We start from the raw sequence: 14065 nt of genomic DNA on the forward strand, positions 1-14065 counted from the left end.
TCTGCAGAATCTCAACCCTGGTTCAATGCCAACAGGGTCTTTTCAGCCTGATCAATAGCATTAGGTTCGTCATACAACAACCCCAAAGCTTGAAAGAATGCGTTCACATTAGTCAGAATAGGATCATCTGGTTTCAAAGAAAACGCCCAATCCTGGGGATCGCCACGCAGCAAAAAGATGACAATTTTAACCTGCTGCGCAGAGCTCCCTGACGAATTAGGCTTCAAGGCAAAAAATAATTTACAATTATTTTTGAAACTCAAAAATTTAGATCGATCCCCAAAAAATACATCAGGTGTAGGGATCTTTGGTTCAACAGCATGCGAACGAGCAAGGTAGGCGGAAATTCCCCGCACTTCCGCAGCGAGCTGCTCCACACGATCAGACAATTGCTTTATCTCCATTGAGAGAAAAAAAAATTCCCCCTACGGCCTCAGAGATATAGAGGAAAGAATATACACACTTTTTTTTTATCACAATTCTTTCCTGCTATTGAGTACCCTAGGATCTGCGGTATGGCGGGTGATTCTGTTATGATTGAGTCACCGTAGGAGGCAAAAACAGAAATGCTAGCTAAGTCCAGAAAACCAGAGAGGTTGGCAGCTATCGGATTGCAGACCCCTGATCCTATCCACACAACTAACAGTAGCCGTGGGGGGTTCCTACGATGCCCTAGACCCCTCGATCACAGCCGGAGAATTAAATAGGCCTAAAGAAAGAAAGGGGAAATCCAAACTGCCCCAGAGCAGACCCCAAAGCAATAGGCAGCCCCCAACATATAATGACGGTGAAGCAAGATGAAAACACTAACACAGACAGAAAGATAGACTGAGCAAAGACGGGGCCCAAGCTAACTAGATAGGAAAGTACAGGAAGGCTGCTGTCTGCAATCCGTGAAAAACCCTATGAAAATAAGAGCCAACAGACTGACAGTGAAAAAGGCCCTGAAGACGCTAGGCTTCAAAAAAGCTATGTCAGTACTCAGGAATATTCTGAAGACAGAGCAACAGGCAAAAGGAGGTTCAGCTCACCCCAGCAGGGAATGGCAGAATCCAGAAAAGCAAGGAAAACAAAAACAAAACACAAATGCTGACAGGCAAAGCAGAAAACTTAGCTTTAGAGGAGCAGGAATCAGACTGGTGTCCTAGAAGTCCACAGAGAAATCACCAGCAGGGCAGAAGGGCGTCGGCAGCCTTATATCCAGTCCGTGACTCCACTCAGCCAGTCATCCTCATTAGGCTCAGGTGCCTGATAATCAGGCTCATTACCTTCCCTTACCAGAATAGGGAGTTCACCAGACCTCAGTGACGAAGGGGAAAATGAACTCACAACAGGGTGCGTTGTAGGAGTTCCTAACAGATTTCTTTACCGCACTAGTCCCTGAGGCGGAGCAGCGAGACCTCATAATAGAGCGCACAGGATCTCAAAACCCAAAAGTGCCCCCGCCTCTGTGCTCAGGGATGTAATTGCAGGCTCTATTTTTATCATTTTAAATAAGCCATTAGCAAAGCTGCAGCGTGTGGACCGGAGCTCCCAGAGGTTCTAGAGCATCATGGTGTTCACCGACCTATCCGCCATGACCCTGAACAGAAGGCGGGAGATTTCCACAGCCACCAAGATCCTACAGGACAACGGGATCACGTACAAGTGGGGCTACACGGTGATCGTCACCAAGAATGGAGCCACGCAGCTCCTGACTTCCCCCCGAGAGGCCATGCCTCTTCTGCAGAAGTGGTCACTGGCGACGGTGGACGAGGATACCAGCTCCCCGCTGAAGAAGATGCTGCCCACCCTGATGAAGGAGTGGACATGAACAAGAGAAGAGAATACAAGACTATTTTTCACCGTGGTCTGCGGAGGCACGAGAGGAGAGGTTTTTTCTTTCTCTTCACCCCCTCACTATATACTGGATAGAGGAGCATATCAGCCCCCAATGCCCCCACTATATACTGGATAGAGGAGCATATCAGCCCCCAATACCCCCCACTATATACTGGATAGAGGAGCATATCAGCCCCAATGCCCCCACTATATACTGGATAGAGGAGCATAGCAGCCCCCAATACCCCCTCTATATACTGGATAGAGGAGCATATCAGCTCCCAATACCCTCCACTATATACTGGATAGAGGAGCATATCAGCCCCCAATGCCCCCCCCCACTATATACTGGACAGAGGAGCATATCAGCCCCCAATGCCCCCACTATATACTGGATAGAGGAGCATAGCAGCCCCCAATACCCCCTCTATATACTGGATAGAGGAGCATATCCAGGAGGTTCACTTAGAACCAAACTCTATTTTTGAAGCTACAGTTTTTTCACAAAATTAAAGTTTGTTTTTTGTTATTCCCCCATTTTTTCTAACTGTGTAGTGGTGATACATAGATTTTATCTGTAATCTGTACATGGTTCTTCACATTTCTAGCATTTATGTAGAGGGACTGAATAGTCCATTGAGAAGATCCCTTCTATGGAAAGAGGCCAAATCCCTAAAATCAGATGTATTGTGTGTTCAGGAAACCCACCTAAATAGCACTGACGCCCCCAGACTGCAGAATAGAAATTTCCCAAATGTCTTTCATTCCCATGCAATTGATAAAAAAAGAGGAGTAGTAATCATGATAAAGAACACCGTCGCCTTCCAGCTAATCACCAGCGTAGTGGACGACGAGGGCAGATACGTCATCCTAGTCTGCACCATAAATAACGAGACCTACACAATTGTCTGTAGTTATGCCCCTAACGCCAAGCAGATTTAATTTCTTAAAGGTACTCTGGTGGTAGTAGCAAAGGTTAAAAAAGGCGCTCTGTTAGTCTGTGGGGACTTTACCATCACCCCTGTCCTAACATTGATAAATCAGTATCCCCTCAAAAGAAAGAAAATCCCCGGTCACTCTCAGACCCTTCTAGCGGAAGAACTCTATGATGTCAGGCGGGTTCTACACGCCTCCGAGCAGGATTACACCTTCTACTCACACTCCCATAGAGGTGACTCCAGAATTGACCTAATGGTCACAGATAAATGGTTATTACAGGACATCCAAAAGGCCACGATAGGGAACATCACCTGGTCGGACCATGCCCCGTTCTCCTGTCAAATTACAGAGGGACACAACTATCCGACATATTCCCCATGGAGAGTAAATAACTACTGAATCACATCCCATAAAATTAGGCCCCAATTGCAGGAATCATTATCAGAATAGTTCACAATTAATAACACACCCGATGTGTCCGTATCTACAGTATGGTGCGCCCACAAGGCCAACATCCAGGGTAAAATAGCGTCCCAGAATAAAAAAAAACACTACACCAAATAGAGGAAATTAATCAAAACATAGCCGCACTAGAAGAGGCACACAAACGTAGCCCCTCAAACAATCCTCCAAACATTACAGAAACTAAGGTATGAACTATACCAACTGCTCCAACCCAAATATGAGCACAATCTACGGAAAAGTAAAGCCAAATATTACTGTCAAGGAAACAAAGCGGTAAAAATTTTAGCATAAGTGAAGAGTCTACGCGAGCTCAACGATCACTGGATTTTGGCCGTTGCAGCTGAAAAAAGGAAATCAGTAAATTTTGGCTCATTTTTCATCGCTTTGAAATCTCTTTAACAATAACAATATGGAAGAGGCCAGGAGCCATTTGGTGAGCTGCATTTCTTGCTACATGTTCACAGACTTCCCAGTGGGAAAACCAAACTTCACATGCCACAAATGCAAGCTTGTGTCCCTGTTGGAGGAAATGTTGCAAAATCTCGAGGAGAGGTTAGCTACATTAAAGATCATTAAGGAAGGTGAAGAGTTCTTAGACAGAGCAGAATTATCTCTTCATGTTACAAAAAGAGAAGAAATTCGAAGTGCACCTGAAGAAACAGAGGAATAGAAACATGTGACCCAGAGAAGCAGGAGGATCAGGAGGCAGTCAGCCCCCATACTGCTCAGGAGCCAGTACCAGGCTCTTACGCAGGAGAATGATGAAGAAATACATCAGGATAAGACTTTGTCCACAAACAGCAACCTTGTACGCCTTCAGAATCCTCCTGGATGGAGAAAGAAAAATGTGAAGAAGAAACGGAGAGTGGTGGTCATGGGGGATTACCTGTTGAGAGTAAGAATACAAGGACTTACTTACTGTTTGGGTAAGAATACAAGGACAGAACAATGGAAAGGGCATCATTGTAGGCATTTACTGCAGGCCGCCTGTGCAAGTTGAAGATATGGATGAACTCTTTATGCATCAAATGGCCAAGTTCTCCAAAAATATGACATAGTTTTCATGGGAGATTTCAACTATCCAGACATTTGTTGGCAATCTCTCTCAGGCAAAACTAACAGGTCAAGGAAATTCTTATCCTCTCTTGCTGACAACTTTATCTTCCAAAAGGTAGGGGAGAAAACAAGGGGATCTGCTACCTTGGATCTAATCCTTATAAACAGGGAGGAAATGGTTGAGGAGGTAAAAGTGGCTGGGACCCTAGAAGGTAGCGACCTTGCTATTTTAGAATTTTGGATCACTAGAGGAGGAAGACCTGTGAAGACTCAGACGTCAAGGTTAGATTTCAGAAAGGCAGATTTTAAGGGATTCAGAAAGAGAATTGGAGGGATCCAATGGCTGGATATCCTTAAGGACAAAAATGTCCAGGAAGGATGGGAAATCTTGAAAAATGACATTCTCAAAGCACAATTGTTAACAATTCCAAAAAGAGGGAAGAATAGGAAGCATTTCAGGAAACCAGGATGGATGAACACAGAACTTAAGCACATGCTAAAAAGGAAGAAAAAAATGTTTATAAAATGGAAAGAGGGAGGCATATCTAAAGAATATAATGCTGTATGCAGAACTTAAAGGGAACAAATCAGATTACTAAAGCTGACAATGAATTGAGGCTTGCAAGAGACGTCAAAAGCAAAAATAAAGGATTTTGGGGATATGTCAAAAGTAAAAGAAAAGTCAAAGATGCTATAGGATTTTTACCGGATGAAAATGATGAAATGGTAAGAAAGGATGTTGAGAAGGCCGAACTTTTAAATTCCTATTTTGCATCTGTTTTCTCTCAGAAAGGAAATGTAACATCAACTGTTCTTCACTGTCCTATTAAGGGAATAGAGGAATCCAGGATATCTATAAACAGAAAGATAGTGAGGAAACACTTAGCTAACCTAAATGAATTCAAGTCTCCAGGTCCAGATGATCTACACCCAAGAGTACTGAAGGAGATAGCAGAAGAAATTTTTGAACCCCTCTCCATAATATTTGAAAATTCTTGGAGTACAGGAGAAGTCCCAGAAGACTGGAGAAGAGCAAATGTTCCTATCTTCAAAAAGGGGAAGAAGGTGGACCCAGGCAACTATAGGCCGGTGAGTCTGACTTCTATACCAGGAAAGATCTTTGAACAAATTATTAAACAACATGTATGTCAGTACCTGGATAAGAATGAAATGATTAAACAGAGTCAGCAAGGGTTTGTTACTAATAAGTCATGTCAGACTAACTTAATTTCCTTCTATGACGGAATCACTGATTGGGTGGATCAGGGAAATGCTGTAGATATAGTATATCTTGACTTCAGCAAAGCATTTGACAAAGTATCTCACACAATCCTTATTGAAAAAATGAATTGGTATGGAATGGACACGGCAACTGTTAGGTGGATTCATAACTGGCTTAGTGATCGGACCCAAAGAGTGGTCATAAATGGCTGCACATCCAGTTGGAAGAATGTTTCAAGTGGGGTACCACAGGGCTCTGTCCTGGGCCCTGTATTGTTCAACATCTTTTTCAACGATTTAGATGAAGGAATTGAGGGTAAACTGATTAAATTTGCTGATGACACAAAGCTAGGAGGGATAGCTAATACTAGAGAAGAGAGAGAGAGGATTCAAAAAGATATAAATAAACTGGAGCAGTGGGCAGCAACTAATGGAATGGTTTTTAACAGGGAAAAATGCCAAGTACTACATAGAAGAGGTCTGGGGACACGAGATGAAAACACAATTCTCCCTCTGTACAAATCACTCATCAGAACACACTTGGAGTATTGTGTGCAATTTTGGACGCCGGTGCTCAAGAAGTTCTGGTGCTAGAACTCTGTGTGGCATTGACCTGGTATCTGCAGAGTTCTGCTGCTAGAACTCTGTGTGGCATTGACCTGGTATCTAATCTGAGCTGCTGTTAACCTGCGATTTCTGAGGCTGGTGACTCGGATGAACTTATCCTCCACAGCAGAGGTGACTCTTGGTCTTCCTTTCCTGGGGCGGTCCTCATGTGAGCCAGTTTCTTTGTAGCGCTTGATGGTTTTTGCCACTGCACTTGGGGACACTTTCAAAGTTTTCCCAATTTTTCAGACTGACTGACCTTCATTTCTTAAAGTAATGATGGCCACACGTTTTTCTTTACTTAGCTGCTTTTTTCTTGCCATAATACAAATTCTAATAGTCTATTCAGTAGGACTATCCCAACCCCAATTATAAGGCAAAAAATCCCACTTATTAAACCTGACAGGGCACACCTGTGAAGTGAAGACCATTTCCGGTGACTGCCTCTTGGGGCTCATCGGGAGAGTGCCGAGAGTGTGCAGGGCGGTGGTCGGGGCGAGACGTGGCTGCTTTGGAGAACCTAGAATATAGGACACACAGTATTTTCAGTTGTTTCACACTTTTTTGTTGATTGTGTAGTTCCACGTGTGTTGATTCGTAGTTTTGGTGCCTTCGGAGTGAATCTGCGATGTTCATAGTCATGAAGGTGAAGAAAGCTCTTTGAATGAGAAGGTGTGTCCAAACTTTTGGTCTGTACTGTGTATATATATATAGTGCATAATAGAAATGTAATTAAGACATTACTGAACTTGAAAGGGTTCAAAGGCGGGCTACTAAAATGATAAATGGAGTTGGTTCACTACAATACCCAGAAAGGTTATCAAAATTAGGTCTATTTACTCTAGAAAAGAAAAGAGAAAAGAGAAACTTATTATATATGTACAAGCATATCAGAGGGCAATACAGAGATCTCTCCAATGAACTGTTTGTACCAAGGATTGTGACAAGAACAAGGGGGCATTATCTTCGTTTGGAGGAAAGAATTTCTGCACCAGCATAGAAGAGGGTTCTTCACGGTAAGAGCAGTGAGGCTCTGGAATTCTCTTCCTGAGGAAGTGGTGATGGCCAACTCACTGAATGAATGTAAGAAAGGAATGGATGCTTTTCTTGTGAGTAACAGTAGTATAGAAGGTTACGAATAATATAATATTATAGGTAGATGGTTGACCCAGCTTTGGGGAAGGAATTTTTTTCCCTATGGAGAAAATTGGCTTCTACTCTGTGGGTTTTTTGCCTTCCCCAGGATCAACAATGCAGAACAGCTGCACTAAAAATAGGCTGAACTAGATGGACATAAGGTCTTCCTTCAGCCTTCAAAACTATGAAACTATGTTACTTTGTTACATCTGGGCAATAAAAATGAAAAAAGCATATACAGAATGGGAGGAATAGGGTTAAGCAACAGCACATGTGAAACAGACTTGGGTATACTAATAGATCACAGACTGAATATGAGTCAACAGTGTGATGCAGCAGCAAAAAAGGCAAACGCAATTCTGGATGTATTAACAGAAGCATACAGTCTAGATCACATGAAGTCATTATTACCCTCAACTCCTCTTTGGTCAGACCTCATCTGGAATACTGTGTCCAGTTCTGGGCGCCACATTTTAAAAAAGACATCAACAAACTGGAGCAAGTTCAGAAAAGAGCGACCAGAATGGTGACCGGTCTGCAAACCCTGTCTTATGACGAAAGGTTGCAGGATTTCGGAATGTTTAGCTTGCAAAAGAGAAGACTGAGAGGAGACTTAATAGCTGTCTACAAATATCTCAAGGGCTGTCACATTGTAGAAGGATCATCTTTATTCTCATTTGCACAAGGAAAGACTAGAAGCAATGGGATGAAACTGAATGGAAGGAGACACAGATTAGATATTAGAAAAAACTTTTTGACAGTTAGAGTGATCAATGAGTGGAACAGGCTGCCACGAGAGGTGGTGAGTTCTCTTTCAATAGAAGTCTTCAAACAGAGGCTGAACAGACATCTGTCTGGCATGATTTAGCGAATCCTGCTTTGAGCAGGGGGTTGGGCCAGATGGCCCAGGAGGTCCCTTCCAACTCTACGATTCTATGATTCTATGATTTCTCCAAGATGGTGCACCTGGTGCCACTCTCGCGGCTACCTTCTGCACAAGACCTGGCAGCGTTGTTCATTAAACTTGTCTTTCACTTGCATGGAATGCCAGACAAGATAGTCAGTGACCGGGGTCCCCAGTTTGTGTCTCAATTCTGGAGAGAGCTCTGTAGTCTGCTCAGCATTGAGCTAAATCTCTCCTCGGCCTATCATCCCGAGACGAACGGGTTGGTAGAGAGAGCCAACCAGACCATGGTCACATACCTACGAAATTTTGTCTCGGCCAGGCAAGATGACAGGGCATCCCTGCGACCATGGGCGGAGTGTTATGAATGAGTCACCATAGGAGGCAAAAGCAGAAATACAAGCTAAGTCCAGAAAACCAGAGAAGTTGGCAACTATCAGATTGCAGACCCCTGAACCTATCAACACAACTAGCAGTAGCCGTGGGGGGTTCCTACGATACCCTAGACCCCTCGATCACAGCCGGAGAAATACATAGGCCTAAAAAAAGAAAGGGGAAATCTAAACTGCCCCAGAGCAGACCCCAAAGCAATAGGCAGCCCCCAACATATAATGACGGTGAAGCAAGATGAAAATACTAACACAGACAGAAAGACTGAGCAAAGACGGGGCCCAAAACTACCTAGATAGGAAAGGACATGAAGGCTGCTGTCTGCAATCTGCCAAAACCCTATCAAAGACATAAGCCAACAGCTGATATGAAAAAGTCCCTGAAGCAGCTAGGCTTCAAAACTAAATCAGCACTCAGGTATTTTCAGAAGACAGAGCTAAATGAATTCAGCACACCCCAGCAGGGAATGGCAGAAATCCAGAAAAACAAAGCAAAACAAAGTCAAAGCACAAAAGCAAAAGGCCGAGCAGCAAACTTAGCTTTAGAGGAGCAGGAATTCAGACTGGTCTCCAAGGATCCCACAGAGAAATCACCCGCAGGGCAGAAGGGCGTCGGCAGCCTTATATCCAGTCAGTAACTCCACTCAGCCAGTCATCATCATCAGCCTCAGGTGTTTGATAATCAGGCTCACTACCTTTCTTTACCAGAAGAGGGAGTTCCTCAGGCCTCAGTAATGAAGGGGAAAATGAACTCACAACAGCGGAGTTTGCTTTGAACAATGCTGTGGCCAATTCCACCGGCTAGACCCCATTCCTCCTTAATTATGGCCAGCTTCCGCGCGTCCCTGTCCCTATGCCCGTGTTGTCCACCAATTCCAGGGTGGCAGACTGGATGGTGGAGGCTCGTGACATTTGGGATTGCACTCAGGATGCCATCCGGGCCTCCAAGGAGAGAATGAGGGTCTTCGCCAACATGCACCGGCGTCCTGCTCCGACCTTTGCTCCTGGCGACTTAGTGTGGCTCTCCGCCCATAACATCAGGCTGCGGGTCAAGTCCACTAAGTTCATACCTCGCTACATTGGCCCCTTCAAGGTCCTTGAGCAGATCAACCCTGTGGTCAACCGTCTGGCCCTTCCGCCACACTTGGCTATCACTGACACCTTCCACGTGTCCCTTCTTAAGCCTGTCCACATGTCCCGGTTCTCCGAGTCATCTGCCGGGACATCTGACTTGTCCTCGGACGAGTTTGAGGTTAATGCCATCGTGGGATGCAGGGTGGTACTTGGAAAAAAGTTTTATCTGGTGGACTGGAAGGGTCATAGCCCAGATGATCGAACCTGGGAGCCAGTGGAGAACATCCACGCTCCCCTTCTCATTGTGGCATTTGAACATAGCGAGGCTCAGGGAGGAGGGGACTCTAGGAGGGGGGGTTAATGTTTGGCGTCAGGTTCCTGCTGCTGCACAGGAGGAATCCTGAGCCTTGCCTTTTGCGGTCTCCCATTACTCTCCTGCCGCAGAGGAGGCTGCTCACCAGGGTCGTCAATCCCAGTGCCCTGCTCAGACTAGCACTGTGGGTTTGGTTGCTGCTGCCACCTCTGGTCCAGCTATAGCAATGCATGCTGGTCAGCAGCGAACTACTCCAGGGACTAAGTCCTCCTTTCGGTCCACTGAGCATGCCCGTGGGACGATCTCTCATTGGAGATTGGAGGTCACATGCTTAGGTCCAGCTCCTGCTCTGATTCGACCATTAGGAAGGTCCCGGAAGATCGTGGCTATAAAATCCTCGCATGGTCGCCCCGCTATGTGCTATGATAGAGATTAATTCTTATTGTTATAGTGGTGTATGTGATGATGGCTGTATGAGACAGGTGAATGACTCATTATGACTCCCCTCCATCGGTTGTGTATGAGTTAGGGTCACAGAGTTAGAGTCAGCACCTAGTACTGGTACTGCCTAGCGCCACAGTGCATTCAGCTCTCTCATCCGTTAGTGCCAGTCAGCACAGGCATCACAGTACCGCATGTGTAGCAGCGTCCGTCTGTACGGTGCCGTGCACAGATAGTGTGCTTTCCAGCACCAAGCTCAGGCTGGTTAGTGGCGATCGCAAGTGCAGATGCAGTACATGCTCAGAGCGGTAGTCTAATGTGTGCTGCGCCCTGTGATGGTTAACAGGGCACTGTGTTCCAGGGGGAACCTTCCCTGGCTCCGCAGTAGCAGTTCCGGGCTAATGGGTCTAGAGGGGCATGCTTCTCGTGTCTAGTAAGTAGTGTCCTTTGACCTCACGTTAGTGCTCCTCTAGCCATAGTACACATAGTACTAACACTATTAGTCACTGACATCTATAAATCTAATTGTTCTGCAATGGTTTATCGTATGTAAACTTGACGTTGGGGTTGTCAAGTTGTTCTCGTTTAGGGAAGACAAGACCATCCCAAATCCCCACACCACCCCCATGTATTAGCCCCATACGTCGCTTAATAACTCCAGAGACCAAAAGCTTCTTTTGGAATATTAATGGCCACAGCAGCCTTTTAAATTAACAAACAACAATAATAATGTATTATGAACACCATAAATACAATACTTGAACACTGAGGAGGAGTCCTTGAAGCCACGAGATCTAGGTGAATTACCCCAAAATGTTGTGGACAAAAACCAACATATTACTCCCAGCCGTTACCCCACAGGCTCAGGCGCACCAACACACCGAGACATATTGTCCACTAAGCAACTAGGGGATGCGCCCACTTTACGGAAACTCCCCTTCCACTTTTCACCAGATCACCACCACCATACCTATGAAAGTAGGAGACCCTATACTGTGAGTCTCCAAAACCAATTTCCAAATGACTCCAAGGACTCCACCCCCTTCCGAACCGCCATTACCCAAGTAACTCCAACCTTACCATATACCAAAATAGAAAAGGGAGGGCGGGACAAACTTCTTGGGGGAAAAGAGCGGGAACTGTGAGGAGGGAGGCCCGTTGCTCAACCATATATATCAGCAACACCCCCTCCAACAAGCCCACTCCCCCCACCTTCACCCTCCAAACCCCCCGTCATGCTGGCCTCCACCTGACGTCTCTTCTGGGGGGAGGGGAGGCTCAGCTCCGGCCATTACTTGACGTTGGGATTGTCAAGTTGTTCTCATTTAGGGAACACAAGACAATCCCAAACCACCACACCACCCCCATGTATTAGCCCCATACGCCGCTTAATAACTCCAGAGACCAAAAGTTTCTTTTGGAATTTTAATGGCCACAGCAGCCTTTTATTAAATTAACAAACAACAATAATAATGTATTATGAACACCATAAATACAATACTTGAACACCGAGGAGGAGTCCACTTTTCACCAGATCACCACCACCATACCTATGAACTTAGGAGACCCTATACCGTGAGTCTCCAAAACCAATTTCCAAACGACTCCAAGGACTCCCCCCCTTCCGAACCGCCACAACGAGGGCCCTTGAACACCTCAACGGCGCGAGACCCCCCTGAACACACCATGCTATGGCCCTCTCAATGCCTTCCTGTAGATCCAGAGTCCAAATGTCGGATCCAACCGCATTCAAATGGACACCATCAGCTAACCAAAAATCCCCTTCACCCTTTTCAAGATCAAAATGACGCACAACCCCGTTCCTAACCACAAAGGAAGACACCGGCCTGTTGACTTTAATCCAAGCCTTGTTGACCTTCACCAAGGACCTCATGGAACGCCAACGCTTGCGTGGAAAAATTTCGGACCAGACGATGGTGACACCCCGGTACAACAACCACAAACACAAGCAATCCTGCTTCATGTCCTTTATCAGTTCACGAAAAGGTCAGACCACCAAATCGTTGCCCCCGACATGAAGAACCAGAATGTCCAGTGCACGGTCCAACTGAGCACACACATGAATTTCTTGTAATACCCTTCTCCACTCCATTCCCCTGAAACCGAGCCACTGCACCACCGCCACGCTCCTGAGGAAGCCCAGTTGTCTGCCTTTGCTCCGGACATCAGCTCACAATGCTCCCCAATGAACAAAGGAGTGCCCAAAAATCCAAACCAACAAAGGCTCGATACCTGGAACAAAAAAGGGGGAGTGCTAACATCAAAACATACCACAAATACAAGAAACGTAAACTCCATATGCGCCACCAAGCCTCCACTCAAGCCCCCCCCCTCACAATTGAGGCCTAACGTAACTTCGGTACCGATTAGACTTCCAACCACCAATATGCATTATGGACCCTGGACCCAAACCCCCAGCCACTGCCTCCGTGGCATCCCCTATCCTAAAAGAGTGAGGAGCGAAGCGGGATTCGTCCAGGCCCAACAACCGAATAGCCTTTCTGAAAACAGCACCAAACTGATACCGAGACAAACTACTGCCATCAACATTATACAAGTGACCCGCTCAAGCTGGGACGAAGCTCCCAAAAATTCTGTAAGCACTGAACAGGGCACATTGAAGAGCTGGGCACACTGCCCAACACCACCCTGCGGCCTTTTCCTGACTGATCCAACTTGGACCGTCGTAACCAAAATTCCACACCACGCGATGTCGATACGACATCCCTAGCCAATAACCCACCAACCGATCCTTTGCTGGGAGAAACGAGCTCTCCTGCCCGTAAAGCCCCAAAAAGGCGAATGAGAAAGCTAAATGAAATAACAAAAGCTCATAACGTGAAGAACAAACCGACTCCAGAACAAGGCCCAACCATTCCAACAAATTAAAGGATACTGGCCTTCTCAAATCCCCCTGCTTTTGCAGCGGCGAAAACCCTTAACCGCTTGTCTGACCAAAAACTTCTTCGTCGGATCCCAACTATTGCGTAAGCGGACAATCCAGCCAAAACCCGTGAAACTTTTGCGCAAGATCAGCCCTCAATTGAACTGCGCCCCAACCAGGCCAACAGCATTCCCTCTTGATCCTGCCTGAAACCAATAACCGAGCTGGCTGCAACAACTTCCTCCCACATCCGCCATACAACCCGGTAGGCCTCCCAAGTTTTTGGAGCCAAGGAAGACTCGATCAGCGACTCTGCGGCCCGTAAACCAATCTCCACAGTTCCTCCGGGCAAGCTAAACCCTCAACTTCCGCTTCTGGCGCCAAAGAGCAAAAACGTTCCCACTGCGAACGAGAGAGAGAGTCAGCTATTTCATTCCTGACTCCAGGAACATGAGACGTGGTCATGTGCGCATTCAAAGACAAGTATAGCAAAACCAATTGCTGCAACACACGAACGACTGGAGGAGATGAGGCGGTAAGCCCGTTGATTGCGCACATGACACCCATGTTGTCACAATTAAACCACACACGCTGATCCCGAAACTCCCGCCCCCACAAATGCACCGCCACCAGGATCGGAAAGATCTCCATCAACGTAATGTTACGCACCAGACCAGACGCAATCCACTCGTCGGGTAAATGAGACGCGCACCACTATCCTCTGAAGTAAGCTCCAAAGCCAATACCCCCGGCCGCATCCGTAAACAGCTGCAGAGCGTCGTTACCAACAACCT

Source organism: Dendrobates tinctorius, unplaced genomic scaffold (assembly GCF_039654945.1).
Source record: "Dendrobates tinctorius isolate UK_male_01 unplaced genomic scaffold, ASM3965494v1 ptg000017l, whole genome shotgun sequence".
Taxonomy (NCBI): domain Eukaryota; kingdom Metazoa; phylum Chordata; class Amphibia; order Anura; family Dendrobatidae; genus Dendrobates; species Dendrobates tinctorius.